This window comes from Vulpes lagopus, chromosome 23 (genome assembly GCF_018345385.1).
Source record: "Vulpes lagopus strain Blue_001 chromosome 23, ASM1834538v1, whole genome shotgun sequence".
NCBI classification, from domain to species: Eukaryota; Metazoa; Chordata; class Mammalia; order Carnivora; family Canidae; genus Vulpes; species Vulpes lagopus.
In genome coordinates this window covers 19,038,337-19,055,288 of record NC_054846.1, presented here as the reverse complement: position 1 = coordinate 19,055,288, position 16,952 = coordinate 19,038,337, and the positions used below count along the sequence as shown (strand labels likewise).

General features: G+C 36.3%; 1 protein-coding gene across 1 annotated transcript in view; it reads right to left on the bottom strand.

Moving 5' to 3' along the window:
- TTC29 (tetratricopeptide repeat domain 29) overlaps positions 1-16,952 on the bottom strand; it is a 168,545-nt gene that overhangs the window by 26,591 nt on the left and 125,002 nt on the right. The window lies entirely within an intron of this gene.

Genomic DNA, 16,952 nt, shown 5'->3' with positions numbered 1-16,952 from the left:
TAATCCTTCAGTGTAATGGATGCCTGCAAAATAATGGGCAGTTCATTGGACAGTAAATTTTTTGTTTTTTGTTTCTGTTTTTTAAAGATTTTATTTATTTGAGAAAGAGGGAGAGAGCGAGAGAGACCATGAGCGGGCTGAGGAAGAAGCAGACTCTACTTAGCAGGGAGCCTGATCTGATGTGGGGCTCAATCCTGGCACTCTAGGATCATGACCCCAGCCAAAAGCAGCTTAGCCTAATGAGCCACCCAGGTGCCCCTGACTAATAAATTTTTGAATAAAATTTTCTAGGAAGTTTGAAATTCACACTGAATTTATATATACCTGATATATAGTTAGAACATAATGAGAGCAAACAACTGGTCTAACTACTTAATAGTCCCAATAAATCTCTATATGTATCTATTCATTTTATTTAATTTTATGCAAAAACAAACATACTTATTTTTTTTGTGCTGTGTTTATATCATATGTGTATAATCATAAAGCAATCATATATTCAACAGCATTCTGTTTATAAAATGAGCATCAAAATATTGATATTTCTAACCTAACATTACAAATTCACTTGCAAAATGACATTCATTTTCATGGTTACAGTTAAAATAGCAAAATTTAACATTCACCTAAATCTCTGAGCAAATAGAACCCAACACAAATTTTAGCATGAATGTCTATAGTAGGTGTGATTGATGAACTATATTATTACCACCTGCAATAAACAGTTGATAAAGCACCACTTGAAAAAGTAATATAAAAGGTAATATATGATTTTCAGTGGCAAGAATTTTTAAAAATTTTAAGTTCAATTAGCCAACATGTAGTAGTACATCATCAGTTTCAGATTTGGCGTTCAATCATCGGTTGTGTATAATACCCAGTTCTCATCACATCACATGACCTCCTTAATCCCCATCACCCAGTTGCCCCATCCCCCCACCCACTTCCCCTCCAGGAACCCTCAGTTTGTTTCCTATACTTAAGAGTCTCTCATGGATATTTTCCCTCTGATGACTTCCCTTTCAGTTTTCCCTCCCTTTCCGTATGATTGATCCTCTGTGCTGTTTCTCCTATTCCACATATGAGTGAAAACCATATAATAATTGCCTTTCTCTGTTTGAATTATTTCACTCAGCATAGTGTCCTCCAGGGCTATCCACATCGATGTAAACGGTAAGTATTCATTCTTTCTGATGGTTGAGTAATATTCCATTGAATCTGTAGACCACATCTTCTTTATCCATTCATCTGTCAATGGACATCTTGACTTTTTCTCACAGTTTGGCTATTGTGGACATTGCTGCTATAAAAATTGGGGTGCACGTGCCCCATTAGATCACTAATTTTGTATCTTTGAGATAAATACCTAGTAGTGCAATTGCTGGGTTGTAGAGTATCTCTATTTTTAACTTCTTAAGGAAACTCCATACTGTTTTCCAGAGTGGCTGTACCAGCTTGCATTTGCACCAACAATGTAAGAGGGTTCCCCTGTCTCAGTGGCAAGAATTCGAGATTTTAAAAAATTTACATCAGAAATAGTATATAGAATAAGTAAGTTCATGCAAAAATATTTTAATAAGTTTATAATACTCAGAAAACAATCCCACAAATGTGGTGTTGTCAGAGTAACTAGTGGGCAAGTTGAAAATTATTTGGCTGTTTTATAAAATTAACTAGAGTGACTGGGAAATTATGTGTATAACCAAGGTAAAGATTAGAACTCAGATTCAACTTGGAAAAAATGTCAATCTGCCTTGTTATTTCTTTTCTTTATTATTCTTGGGTATAATTGTCATACAATATCATATTAGTTTCAGGCTTACAACGTGATGATTCAATACTTGTCTACATTGTGAAATGATTACCACCACAGTCACAAAAAAATTTTTTTTTATCTTTTTTCCCAAAAATTTTATTGGGGGAAACTACAAAACATTTACAGTATAATGTTTACAGTCACAATTTGTAGGTGTACTGATTCCCCCAAATATATTACAACTCAAGTTGACTTGTTAGTTACATTCAAAAACCTACTTCTGTCAAAGTAGTCCAGTGTACATACATACAGAGTGCTCCAACAGTACCTATGTACAAAGAAACTAAAGCTACTGCTCATTCATCTGCTGTCCAGGAAAGCATTCCTGCCTTTCTACACATGCAAAAAAAAAAAAAAAAAAGTACAAGTTCTGGAATTTTCTGGAATGAAACAAGGCATATTCATGTACTACATACCATTTTTAGCACTAAGAGGTGGTCCCTTCACTTTAGATCTATGTAAAAAGAAAGTGGTAAGTATATTTTCCTTTTGTGCAGTTGAACCCATCCTACATTCAAATTCTCTCAAGCACTAATAGAAAAATAGTTATTTGGCTGGGGAAGATTTAAGGCAAGTTCTGGCCCTCCCAAAGGCACTGTGAGACTAACCCCACCCCATTATTGCTACATGTCTTTATACGCAGAGTATGTCACAGTAGAATTGGAGGAATAAACAAAAGACCTTTTTTTTTTCTAATTTAAAAAGTTGGAATAAGAAAAGCATGCCACATTTAAGTCTTATTTGCAAAGTCTGTGGTCACTTTTTTCTTTAAAGTAGGATGGGCTACAACCATTATACATTCTAAGAAAATTCATAAGATGTTCCTCAAACTATTTCCACAGCATCAGGATACATTTTCTGTAAAGAAATCATGAAATCTTTCAAAATTTACATAAACAAGGAAAGAAATTAATGAAATAAATATTACATACAATCTCTTAAATTAAGATTTTTTTACTCATTTACAATAAAATAACCATGTGAAATTACAAAAGGCATATATCACTGTGAAAAGAACATACACTCCACATTTTGCTGATTAATAATGGCAATCATAATTTAACATAATAAAAGAATATATATCTATTGCTTTTCATCATAGTTGATAAGTACAGTATGAACAAAATTTTCAATGTATACTTTTCACAAGATAACAAATAAGTTAAATAGTTTTTTCATATTGAGTTGTGGTGCAGTGGTGCGAGTCAACTCAAAACAGCTAAAAATTCAGCAGTTATTCCCCCCAAAGATTACGAACTAAGCTCTGCCCAAGGCTTCCAGACAGAGCAGGTAAAATGGTTCTAAAATTAAACATCTACTAAGTGGTGGCAATGAAACCAGTAACCAGTAGGAAACTTTGGAATGTAGGTGTTTTTTTTTTCCAATTTTTTTTTTTTTTTTGATGAGCACTTTCAAGATCCACTCTCCCTCAGCAACCTTCAAGTATGCTCAGTACCATTGACTGTAGCTGTAGTGCAGCACACCACATCCCCATGACCTATTCTTTTCAAAATTGGAAGTCTGTACCTCCCGACCCTGTTCATCCCTTATGCTCAACGCCTAACCCCGTTTCTCCCTGGCAACCGTTGAGCCGCTCATATACGTGAGTTTTATTTTGCTTTGTTTTGTTTGTTCATTCAGTTTGTTTTTCAGATTCCACATATAAGTGGCAGCTTAAATATTTTTCTTTCTCCACCAGACTCATTTCACTTTGCTTCATACTGTTAAATTTCACCATGCTGTCACAAATGACAAGGTTTCATTCTTTTTTATGGCCGAGTAGAATTCCACTGTGTATATATATTCTATCTTATTCTTTCATTGCTTGGACACTTAGGTTATTTCCATATTTTGGCTACTGTAAATAATGCTGCAGTGAACACAGGGGTGCACATATCTTTTCAAGTTAGTGTTTTCATTTTCTTCAGATAAATATCTAGAAGTGGAATTGCTGGACCATATACTTCTACTTTCAACTTTTTGAGGAACTTCCATACTGTTTTCCATAGTGTCTGTTATTCCCAAAACAATGCATGAAAATTTCCCTCTCCAAGCCTTTGCCAGCATTTATTTCTTGTCTTTCCAATAATAGCCATTCTAACAGGTGTGAGGTGATATCTCATTAAGGTTTTGATTTGCATTTCTCTGATGATTAGTGATATTGAACATCTTTCATGGGTCTGTTGATCACGCATATGTCTTCTTTGGAAAAATGACTTCAGATGCTCTGCTTATTTTTTTTAAGATTTTTATTTATTTATTTATGAGCGAGAGAGAGAGAGAGAGAGAGAGAGAGAGAGAGGCAGAGACACAGGCAGAGGGAGAAGCAGGCTTCATGCAGGGAGCCTGATGTAGGACTCTATCCCGGGTCTCCAGGATCATGCCCTGGGCTGCAAGCGGCGCTAAACCACTGCGCCACTGGGGCTGCCCTCCTCTGCTTATTTTTTAATTAGACTTTTTTTGCTATTGAGTTATGAGTTCTTTATATATTTGTGACTTGCAAATATTCTAGTTCAGTAGGTTGCCTTCACGTTTTGTTGATAATTTCCTTTACTGTACAGAAGAAGCTTTTTAGTTTGATGTAGTCCCACTTATTTATTTTTCCTTTTATGACTTTGTTTTTGGAGTTAGATCCAAAAAAAAAAATCACTAAGACATACTTCAAAGAGCTCACTGCCTAGCTTCTCAGAGTTTTATGATTTCAGGTTTTACATCTGTCTTTAATTCATTTTGAGCTAATTTTTTGTGTATGGTATAAAATAGTAGTATAGTTTCATTCTTTTGCATGAGGCTGTCCAGTTAACCCAATAACATTTATTAAAGAAACTATCCTTTCCCCATTTTATATTCTTGGCTCTTTTAAAATAAATTAATTGACTATAAATGTGTGGGTTTATTTCTGGGCTCTATTCTGTTCTACCAATCTATGTGTCTGTTTTTATGCCAATATCATACTGGGTTTTGTTTGTTTGTTTTAAAGATTTTATTTATTTGAAAGAGAGAGTGAGAGAGCGAGCACAAGCAGGGGGAAGGGCAGAGGGAGAGGGAGAAGCAGGCTCCCCACTGAGCAGGGAGCCTGTCAAGGTGGGGCTCAATCCCAGGACCCTGAGATCATGACCTGAGCTGAAGGCAGATGCCCAACCAACTGAGCCACCCAGATGCCCCTGTACTATTTTGGTTATTATAGATTTATAATACAGTTTGAAATTAGGGAGCATGATGACTCCAGCTTTGTTTTTCTTTCTCAAGATTGCTCTCTTCAGGGTCTTTTGAGTTCCATATACATTTTAGGTTCGTTCTATTTCTGTGGAAAATGCCAGAAGGATTTTGTTTTTTTTTTTTTTTTTTTTTTTTTTTATTTATGATAGTCACAGAGAGAGAGAGAGAGGCAGAGACACAGGCGGAGGGAGAAGCAGGCTCCATGCACCGGGAGCCTGATGTGGGATTCGATCCCGGGTCTCCGGGATCGCGCCCTGGGCCAAAGGCAGGCGCCAAATCGCTGCGCCACCCAGGGATCCCGCCAGAAGGATTTTGATAAAAATTGCACCAAATATGTAGATTGCATGAATAGTATGGACATTTTAACAATATTAATTCTTCCAATCTATGAACACAGAAAATCTTTCCATTTATTTGTATTTACTTCAATTTATTTCATCAGTGTCTTATAGTTTTCAGTGTAAAGGCCTTTTCACCTCCTTGGTTAAATTTATTCCTAAGTATTTTATTCTTTTGATGCCATTATAGATGGGATTGTTTTCTGTTTTTCAAAAAGATTTATTTATTTATTTTTAGAGGGAGCAGGCAAGTGAGGAAAGGGGCAGAAGGAGAGACTCTTTCAAGCAGACTCCCTGCTGAGTGCAGAGAACAGCTCAGGGCTTCATCCATGAGATCACAACCTGAGTCTAAACCAAGAGTCAGATGCTTAACCAACTAAGACACCCAGGTGCCCTGGGATTGTTTTCTTAATTACTCTTTCTGATAGATTGTTTAGTGTATAGAAATGCAACAAATTTTCATATGTTAATTTTGTACCCTGCAACTTTACTGAATTCATTTATTAGTTCTAACAGTTTTTTGGTGGAGTCGTTAGGATTTTTATATATAAAGTCATGTTGTCCATAGATAGTGACAGTTTTACCTCTTTTTTCCTATTTGGATACACTCATTTCTTCTTCTTGCCCAATTGCTGTGGCTAGGACTATGCTGAATAAAAGTGGTGAAAATGGGCATCCTTGTCTTGTTCCTATCTTAGAGGAAAGTTTTTAGCTTTTCACTATTGAGTATAATATTAGCTGTGGCTTGTCACATATGGCCCTTACTATGTTGAGAGGTTCATTCCCTCTATCCTCACTTCCTTGAGAGTTTTTATCATGAATGGGTGTTGAATTTTGTCAAATGCTTTTTTCTGCATCTATGGAGATGATTATAAGATTTTATTTAACATTTGTTATTGCGGGTATCATGTTGATTTTTAAAATTTCCCTTTTAATTTCTCCTTTCATTTACCCACTGGTGGTTCAGTAGCATGTTGTTTAATCTCTCTATATTTGTGATTTTTCTGGTCTTTTTTTCTTGTAATTCATTTCTGGTTTCATACCATTGTAGTCAGAAAAGATGTTTTTTTTGATGTCGATCTTAAATTTATTGAGACTTATTTTGTGCTGCAACATATGATCTGGTGTGAAGAATAATCCCTGTGCACTTGAGAAGAATGTGTGTATTCTGTTGCTTTTTAATGGAATGTTCTGTTTATATTTCTTATGTGCACCTGGTCTAATGTGTCATTTAAGGCTGATGTTTCTTATTGATTTTTTCTGTCTGAATGATCTATTTATTGATGTAAGTGGCGTAATAAAATCCCCTACTTTTGTTGTAGTGCTGTCAGTTTCTCCTTTTAGATCTGTTAATATTTGCTTTATATATTTAGGTGCGTGAATATTTACAAATTTCATATCCTCTAGTTGGGTTGATCCCTTTATCATGTAATTTCCTTCTTTGTCTTTATTACAGTCTTTGTTTAAAAGCTTATTTTGTCTATTGTAAGTATAGCTGCCTCAGCTTTCCTTTGGTTCCCAATTGTATGAAACATCTTCTCTATCCCTTCACTTTCAGTCTATGTACATCCTTCTACCTAAAGTGAGTCTCTTGTAGGCAGCATATAGACAGGTCTCTCTTTTTTTTATTATTATTAGTCATTTAGTTAGCTACACTGTGTCTTTTGATTGGAGAATTTAATTCATTTACATCTAAAGTAATTATTGATAGGTATTATTATTGCCATTATGTTAACTGTTTTCTGGCTGCTTTGTAGTTCTTCTGTATTCCTGTCTTCTCTTGCTCTGTTCCCTTGTAGTTTGATGACTATCTTTAGTGTTATGCTTAGATTCCTTTCCTATTATCTTTTGTGTATCTACTCTAGGTTCTTGCTTTGTGGTTACCATGAGGGGCACATATAACAGCTTCTATATATAACAGTTTATTTTAAGTTGATAGCAACTTAGGTTTGAACACATTCTAAAACTACATTTTTACTGCCTCCCACTCCACCTCTTATGTTTTTGATGTCACATTTTACATCTTTTTATTTTTTCTTTTCATTAGTTTTGTCTTTTAATCTTCATATGAGTTTTTATCAGTAACTAATCCATTATCTTTACTATATATTTACTTTTACCAGTCAGATTTATACTTTAATATGTTTGCTTGTTACTAATTAATGCTTTTCATTCAGCCTAAAGTAGTTCCTTTAACATTTCATTTAAACCCAGTTTGTGATAATAAATTTCTCTAGCTTTTGTCTGCAAAACTTTTTATCTCTTCTTCAGTTCAGAATGATAACCTTGTTGGGTGAAGTATTTTTGTCTGGAACTTTTTTCCTTTCATCCCTTTGAATATATTATTTGCCCTTCTTCTCACCTGCAAAGATTCTGTTGAAAAATCTACTGATAGTCTTTTGGGGTTTCCCTTGTATGTAACAACTTGCTTTTTCTCTTGCTCCTTTTAATATTGCCTCTTTATCTTTAACTTTTGATATTTTAATTATAATGCATCTCAGTGTGGATCTTTTTGGGTTCATCTTATTTGAATCTATCTGTGATTCTTGTATATGGATGTCTGTGTTTCCCCCATGTTAGGTAAGTTATCAGAAATTATTTCTTTAAATGAATTTTCTTCTCCTTTCTCTCTCTCTCGTTACCTTCTGGGACCCTTACATTGTAAATGTTATTCTGTTTGTTGTTGTCTCTAAGGTCTTCTAAGCCATCTTTCCTTTTTAAAATTCTTCTTTCTTTTTGCTGCTCTATTTGGGTGCATTCCACTGCCCTGTCTTCTAGAAAACTGATCCTTTCTTCTGCTTCATCTAGTCTGCTGTTGAACCAGTATCACTGTGTTCCTTCATTCTTCTCCCAAGTTACTGAGCATCTTAATTACCATTACTTTTGACTCTTTATCAGGTAAATTACTTATCTCCATTTCATTATTTTTTTTCCTGAGGTTTTATCTTCCTGTTTTATTTGGATCATAATCCTCTGTTTCCCATTTTTTTCAATTTTCTGTTTCTCTGTATTAGATGAAACACTACTTCTCCCAGTCTTGAAGGAGTGCATTTGTATAGGAGGTGAAACTTGTTGTTCAACATTGCTCTAGCTCTTGGTTATCTCTTGAACCTTTGTGATTACCTAAGCAGCCTGATTTATTCTTGATAGGTCCCAGGTGTTGAAGTCTGCCCAAACCTGTCAGTTTTCCAAAGGGAAGGATCTCAGTCAGCATCTATTTTCAGGCAGTTTGGAAGCCAGACCCTCAGGCAGCAATTTTAATGTATTCAAATATATATAGTCCTTTGGGGCTATAATTGTAAGCCCTGCTGATCTTCAGACCTGGAGATGACCCTTGGGTGACAGTTGCAAAACCTGGGGCTTCTGATGAGTGCATAAATTCCTTTCCATGAGGCACCAGTACACTGTAGCAAGGCCTAAAGAATGCAGAAAGATGGACCTGCATGGCTTCTATTCTCTGAGAGTACCTGTGTAACCTTTAGATATGTGTATGTGGCCAACTTGAAGTTTGCCCTTAAGACTCAAGTCCCAGGACCAGTAAATAGGCCTCTTTCACAGAAAGACTGGGAGTATGTTTCAGTCTTCTATCTCTGTAGAACTCTGGGGATGTTAGCCTGCCAAGAACTGTCTCTCAGCTACAGTCCATGGATCCCACAAATGCAAGCCCCTCTTGCTATCAGAACCATGTGACTCTGGAACATCCCCTGTGTAGACTGCATGTGATCGTGATCAAAAGTTTTAGTGAGGCAGCAGGAGAGCAGGAGAGCACAGAGCTGGGGTGCATTTGCTTAAGCTATCAAATTAGAGAGAGAGAGTAAAAATGGCACCCACCAATGCCTCTGTTCCTGGAGAGCCCCCCATAGGGTTCTGCCACTCTGGCATATGCTTTAAGATTAGCAAACTTCACATATAGTCTATGTACTTTTCAAACTGCTACTTTTGTCCTGGTCACTGGGGTAAGTTAGTCTGCATACAAGCTGTTTAAGAGAAGTACTCTAGTTCCCTGCAGCCCTTTGGGTTTCCTGGATGTGAGCCTTGTTGGTTTTCAAAGCCAGACATTTTTGGGGCTTGTCTCTCCATTGCAGGTCAGGGGTTGGGGTGCCTGATGTGGGGCATGAACCCCATATGCCTTAGGGAGAAGTTAAAGATTTGTGAAATCACTCCCAATTGTGGATTGCCATGTTGCAGGTGGGGTTTTAATGAGAATGCATCTCAGCCTCTATTGCTCATCTAGATGTGGCTCTTTTTTTTTTTTTAAGATTTTATTTATTTATTCATGAGACATAGGGAGAGAGGCAGAGATATAGATAAAGGGAGAAGCAGGATCCCTGGGGGAGCCTGATGTGAGACTCAATCCCAGGACCCTGGGATCACAATCTGAGTGAAAGGCAGATGCTCAACCACTGAGACACTCAGGTACCCCTGGATGTGGTTCTCTTATTGTTTGTTGTAAAGGTGCTGTTCAGCTAGTGTTCAGGTCTTTTTCAGAAGGAATTATTTCATATGTAGCTATGGATTTAGTGTGTCTAAGAGAGGTAGGTTCAGGATCTTCATATGCTACCATCTTGGATGCCCTCTCTCAAGCTGCCTTTAAACACTAACTAAAATTAACTATTTTGTCTACATGCTATTTTCCTGTGATCTGCATGGAAATAAACACAGCAGCTCTGAGGAACAGCTGCATTGTTATCCCATAGTCTTTGATCTATACTAAATATTTAATAAAACTAGTCTTCAAATGTCAAAAAAGAGGGGTGAGTTGTATGGTATGTGACTTATATCTCAATAAAGCTGTTATATTTTTCTAACTAACCTTTAAAAAGTTTATAAAAGGTGAATGATAGTTTGTTCTTGCAAGTGTCCCTCAGCTGTGAAATCTTAGGTGTCACTAAAGTCATCTGTACAAGTTGTTATAAATATACTGGCAAAATGTTTAGAATGGCACATAGTTATGACCAGAGTGCTTAGCATATACTAGGCTTCATATATTTTTAAATAAAGGAATGGCTGAAAATTTGAAAAGGGAAATGCTTATGCAATACTCATAAAAATTAAGCTCCCAGGTAAATTGAGACTATCAGTCATTGGAAGTTTGGAGTCCATGATTGTCAACATCTTTCTCCTGGATATTTTGGTAATATCAAGAAAATCTTTTTATTTCAGTAACTTCCTTGAGAGACTATCAAATGCCCTACAATGTGTTAGTTTCTGGGGACTATGGTTCCTGCCTCTAAAGTGTTTCACTGTCAATTTGGAGAGATAAGTTTAAACATTTGTACAAAGAATTAACTGTGATAAATACTACAAACTGTCTAAAGTGCTTTAAAACCTAGAGCACATTTATTTGAATATCTTCACAAGAGCAAGTCTAGTGTTTTGGGGTAAATTTAGTCTTTAAAGGAAGCCAAACAGATCTGGACCCAAATCCAGTGAATACAATTTTCATCTCAAAGCATCCATAGACCTTTGAAAAATTATAATATGTATTGTGGAAAACATCTTTGAATTTTGAACTGCATAAAATGTTTGTGTGCTTATAGATTCACAGATCCTTTGCTCTACTCCCATCTTTCTTTCTCCTCCTCATTTACACAGATCTTCAATGCAAGTTCGGAGTTGCTGCTAAGTGTCTGATCTTTTCCCAAGTATTTTTCCCTCCCTACCATTTGGGACTTTTATTCCAACTCTGTTCTCTTTCTTCTGTATCTCTCATTTTCCCAGATATCTCACTGACATTGAGGTCTCTGCCTGCCCAAAGTTGGCTATTTCTAGAGTTCTCTCTCAATCATTCCTTTCCCCTCCATGAAAAGCTTAAGCTTTCTATGGGTAATTTCCTATGATGCCATGCCCTAAACTCCTATATGCATATGTCTGGCAAATCCATATTTCTAGCCCTGATTTTTTCCCCTTTCCTCATCTAATGATGAGGCTTATGAAAATTTTGGAATTTCTCTTTAGGAAACTCCTGGTTGGCTCAGTGGTTGAGTGTCTGCCTTTGGCTCAGGGCATGATCCTGGAGTCCCAGGATCGAGTCCCACATTGGGATCAGGGAAGCTGCTTCTCTCTCTGCCTGTGTCTCTGCCTCTCTCTCTGTGTGTCTCTCATGAATAAATAAATAAAATCATTTTTTTTAAAGGAAACTCCTGCATGGTACAGTAGTGTAAAGCATTCATAAGTAATTTAATGGATTTTGTTTAAAAAATTGAGTTACACATAGAGATCATTTACTGAATTTTCTAAATGTGACTCTAAATACTTTTGGCTGTTTCCAGAGACCAAACCCACCTCTCAAACAATGATGTGCTGCTATTATATATATATATATATAATTATATTATTATATATTATATATATATATATATATACACAATATACATTTTGATAAACATATCGAAGGTATATGCCACAAGCTCAGACATCATTTCAAAAAAAGTTTAATTTTAAACAGTTAATGTCAGGATTAGAGGTATCAATTTGGGATAACCTCCCAAGATTTGAGAAGCATAATGTTCATTTTCATAAATAAGCTATGGTGTATTTGCAAAAATAAGTTAGATTGCTTTACAGATTTATTTATTTTATTTGAGAGAGAGAGTGTGTGTGTGTGCTCTTGCACACATGCACTTTGAGGGGGAAAGGCAGAGAGAGGAGACAGGCAAATCAGACTCCCAGCTGAGTGCAGAGCCCAATGTGGGGGAGGGGGGAGGCTCAATTCCAGGACCCTGAGATCATGACCTGAGTCAAAATCAGGAGTCAGAGGCTGAGCCACCCAGGCATCCTGCTAAGTGTTATTTTTTGCAAATCTTCCATTATGCAATGAATGAAATGCCATAATGTAAACATACAACTCTGCAAGATAGACAGACAGCAGGTAAAGTCCTGGTGTCTGGCTTTTAGGGGGCAGGGTCAAAGAATTAACACTTTTTGTTTACTTGAGCGCTGGGTACTATCAGATGCATTCTTTTTTTCTTTCTTATCAGCAAAAGAATGCTCTATGTATCAGAAGTAGAATGGAATTTCACATTCCTGATGTTGTGAATATTGCTGTTTGATTCTGTTCTCATTTTTTCATGACAAAATCATGAATAATTTTCTTCCACATTTAGGCATAGCTCAATTCTCCAGAAAAATTATGAATTGCTTGAGGAATATTTCAAATGCAGACATGGAGTAAAGTAGCATGAGAGTACACTCACAAATTTAAATATTTGTTTTGTGAAACACCTCAAATGGCATTGAGAGAGCCAGAGAATATAAAATTATTAATAAATAAAAGAGTACACTATTTAGAATCTTGAACAAATTGTGGACTTCTAGGAGTAAAAATGTTTTATCAAACTGATGTGAACTCTCCAAGCTCTTGGACTATAATATTCAAGAAAAAAAGTTGACGATGTAAGAAAAAAAAAGCAGGGATCCCTGGGTGGCGCAGTGGTTCGGCGCCTGCCTTTGGCCCAGGGCACGACCCTGGAGACCCGGGATCGAATCCCACATCGGGCTCCCGGTGCATGGAGCCTGCTTCTCCCTCTGCCTGTGTCTCTGCCTCTCTCTCTCTCTCTCTCTGTGACTATCACAAAAAAAAAAAAAAATTAGAAAAAAAAGCAGAGCTTCTTTGCATATCACTTTAAAACCTCAGGGAAAAATTATTATTTTTATTTAGCTAAAATGGACTCACTGAAGGTTATTTATGTTCATATTCATAAAGGCTGATGTATTTTTGATGGAAGTACATTTTGGATTAAGTTTGGCCTGCTGAGGATTGTTAAAGCACAACACACACAAGCAAAAAACCAAGTTCAGTGAGTAAGAAATACAAAATAGTATGAATGAAACTATTGCTGAGTGAGTCCAGTTGTTTTTCTCCCAAAGTAGCGACAGATTTCCAGAACATCTGAAATTACCTGGGAACTTGCTCTAACAAATAATGCTAGAGAAAAAGTCTTTCTGTTATACAATATATGCTCTATTCTATGAATGTACAGTTCTACAGCCAGCAAAATGGATACTATAGCATCTGAAATACAAACGTTATGTGCTGCTTAAAGGATCTCCAAATTTCAAAGTTCGCAATAGATTTAGAAGCCAATCTTTCCTTGGAAGGGAAAGAATCAAATATTTTCTTCTAGAAAAGCTAGATTATTTGTATAAGTTAAAGGACAAGGTTAAAATGTTAGACAAATATTAATTCCAGTTTTCTATATGCAGTGCACAGGTGCAACTTGAGCAGCATATTATATGGTATAATCATTAAATTCATTCAACCAGGCCTTAGAGAGTTAAAAACATATATTCTGAGGACCAGGACTCCTCGGTCCAAAGGATGAGAATGAAACAGTGCAGAATATTTGTGTATCAAGGTGATTCCAGTTTCCAACTGGGAAAACAGGACTGTTAACACCCACATCCCCTGACAACTGTCCAATTATGTATATCACACTTGGCCTACTGTTTGCAGTAGAAGTAATCAATAAAGGATGTGGTTGAGTGAACATAGATTTTGGTTGAACCAATGCATGAAAACTTAATCATTTACTCAGAGAGAAGAAATCAAATAGAGCAGAGATGAAACAGCCACTAAGGGGTTTGTTGATTGTGCCACCAAGTTTGTGGGCCACAGATGAAAGTAATAAGGCAAATGGAATCAGTGACAGGAGAAAATGTAAAAAGCTATTCTTAATTTCATGAATTAATAGAAATGTTTTTGATGTATTTTTGGGGGGTCATTTTTAGGAAATTTTGCATCAAAGCCTGGATGTTCCATTTTAAAGAATATATGAAAATTACTAGGGCATGTCATTTCTCTCAAGCAAAAAGAAATTAATTTTCAGCTATAACAGAAAGGTAATTTTCACACTTGAAACTTTGTACTGATTGATTGAAAGATCTCCACTGTGGAAAGTTTTCTAGGAAATAATTTAACCCGAGTTTGCAAGAAAATTTACAATGAGTATGGAATTAAGCCCAGAGGTAGGCTAGTTGTGACCAATGTGTCTTGAACAATTCTCATTTTGTGAATTTTTCCCCCTAGATTCTTTTCAAAAGTCATGCTGATTATTTGGAGAGTCAAGGCATTTCAGTAAAATGAGTTATTTCAGTAAATGAGGCAAAAAAATGCAGTAAAGAAAACTGAGGAATTTTGCTCTCTGTATTACTCAAATTGTCTGTCTTTGTTAATAATAATATTTACTTGGCAATTTCTCAACTCACTCTCTCTTTGTTTTATGGACCATAATTCTGGCTTTTATAGCTGTGTCATACGTGTTTTTTATCATTTTAGGATATCAACCCTCCCTCCTTTTTTCACTAGTATTCCAAGTGGGGCAGGGAAAGACATTGTAATGCTTATTTTCTTTTACGCTCCTTAGCCCCTTGTGCAATTAATATTATTTAGAACAACAGCAAAAATAACAAACACTGTTCACTATTAAAGCCTTCATCAATAACTCTAATGGCATGGCTGGGTCCAGCATTACCAAATGGACAACTCTGTATTACCAAGTCCTTAGTCTTGAGGGAATATGGCATGTTTTTCAATTGAAGTCTTAGTATAAATTCTTATAACCATTTTAGAAGCTTCTAGCCTTAGAGATTATTCACTTTTCATGCACACTCAGCTGATAGCCTTAGACACACACTTATGCTAGACATGGCTATCCTCTTCCATTTCCTTTAAAGAGATAAAGTATATTTATAGGGATAGGACTACCATTAGTGAAACTTGTGCAATTGTACAGGTTAGAAAAAAGATTTAGAGAAGATGTGAAGCTTCGTATGCAGCTTGATTTACTTCTTCACCTCCACTACCATAATTTCCTCTATTTTGGTTGTGCTTCATTTCTTGCATGTTGCTGCTAATCGGAGGGCAGTTTAGAACTCTGAAAGGATATGTGCGTGTGTGTGTGTGTGTATGTGCATATATCAAAGAACATCAAGCCCTTAAAATGAGATTTTTAAAAAATGACCACAAAATATGTATCACGGCATTTTTAGTAATCAGTGGACTCGATTTAATAAGTCTTCTTAGGTAACTAGGGTGTGTTGTCTACCTGAAAAGAATGTTTGTTTTTGAAACATCTGTATCTTGAGTTATTTTGCACAAATAGTAAAAGAATATGCTGAGGCTTATACTCCCCTTAATGCAACTCTATAACTACTAATAATGCTGCAAAATGGTAGATTTGCACTGGAAAGCTTGCAGTGTCCCTGGGGTACTTCTTCCCTACAGCCCCAGAAGAAGCATCTCTTGTACTTTCTAATGTATCACATAACATTATGAAACTAAGAACCCAGGTCTACCATGCAAATCATCAATGGCCTCATTGGTACTTATAGATGGGAATTCTTATAAGTGGAATTTGTTTCATTTGGTGTAAAAGGGAGGTGGGGAATCAATCTTCCTGCCTATTATGTTTGCCCCAAGGCAAGTACCCAGAGTGTTGGAATAGAATTGTCCCGATTCCTGCTAGAAACACACCCTCCTTTATGATGTATCAAATATAGCTGTATCCTTTTCCACATCTAAGCCCCCAATAACACTCCATCAGCCAAATCAAAACATCAAATCATTTGTCTGTTAGTGTTGCCAATATTTATCATATAATTGTTCAACTCTCCTTTTAGCTTTTACTGTATAGACCAGGAATTCAGATCCTTGAGTGGAGATTAAAATATTCCAAGAGAGTCACTTGTTTTTAACACGTGAGAATTATTTTATTTTATTTTTTAAAAAGTTTTATTCATTTATTCATTAGAGACACACACACACACACACAGAGACAGAAACACAGGCAGAGGCAGAGGGAGAAGCAGGTTCCCTGCAGGGAGCCCGACATGGGACTCAATCCTGTGTCTCCAGGATCCCGCCCTGGGCTGAAGGTGGCACTAACCCGCTGAGCCACCTGGGCTGCCCTAACACATGAGAATATTTTAAGACAACCTCATGCATCTAGAAGTTTAAAAAATAAAAGCTGTCAGTAACCAAGAGAGCATTCCAACCCTTATGGCATGGTAGGTGCTCAATATATGTTTATAAAAGAAAATATTTTCCCCTGGAATTTTATCTCTTTAGTTATCCTGGAAGAAATGTCATTTTGTAAAAATTATTTTATAAAAAATTTTATAACTATAAAATTAGGGATACACTTATTTACTGCATAGGCTTAGGCCAGGCCTGCGACTACAAAGCAAGACAAAACTCCAACCATTTTATACTGATTCTGGGCAGTGTTAACAGCAGAGCTAAGTAATTTAATAATCAAAATGAACTGAACCAGAGGTCAGAGTTGGTGTGTTACAAACAGACACTAAATTGAGAACTTACAAAACTCTTCTTTGTGCCCAAACATCTGCTTCTTTCCAGTTGTTATTGTTACGTGGAAAGTGAAAGTTTAAGGGATAGCTGGACTGCTTTTCCACAGACTAGTTACCAATCTCTATTTGGAAGAACCATAATAATCATGGGTTGCTTACCTTATCCATGGCTGGCCCTGCCTTCCTCAGGTAAATAGCCATACTTTCTTTATATTGTCTTTTATCTGGTATTTTGTAGGGAACTTTCATTTCATTGGCGTTGGTATTTT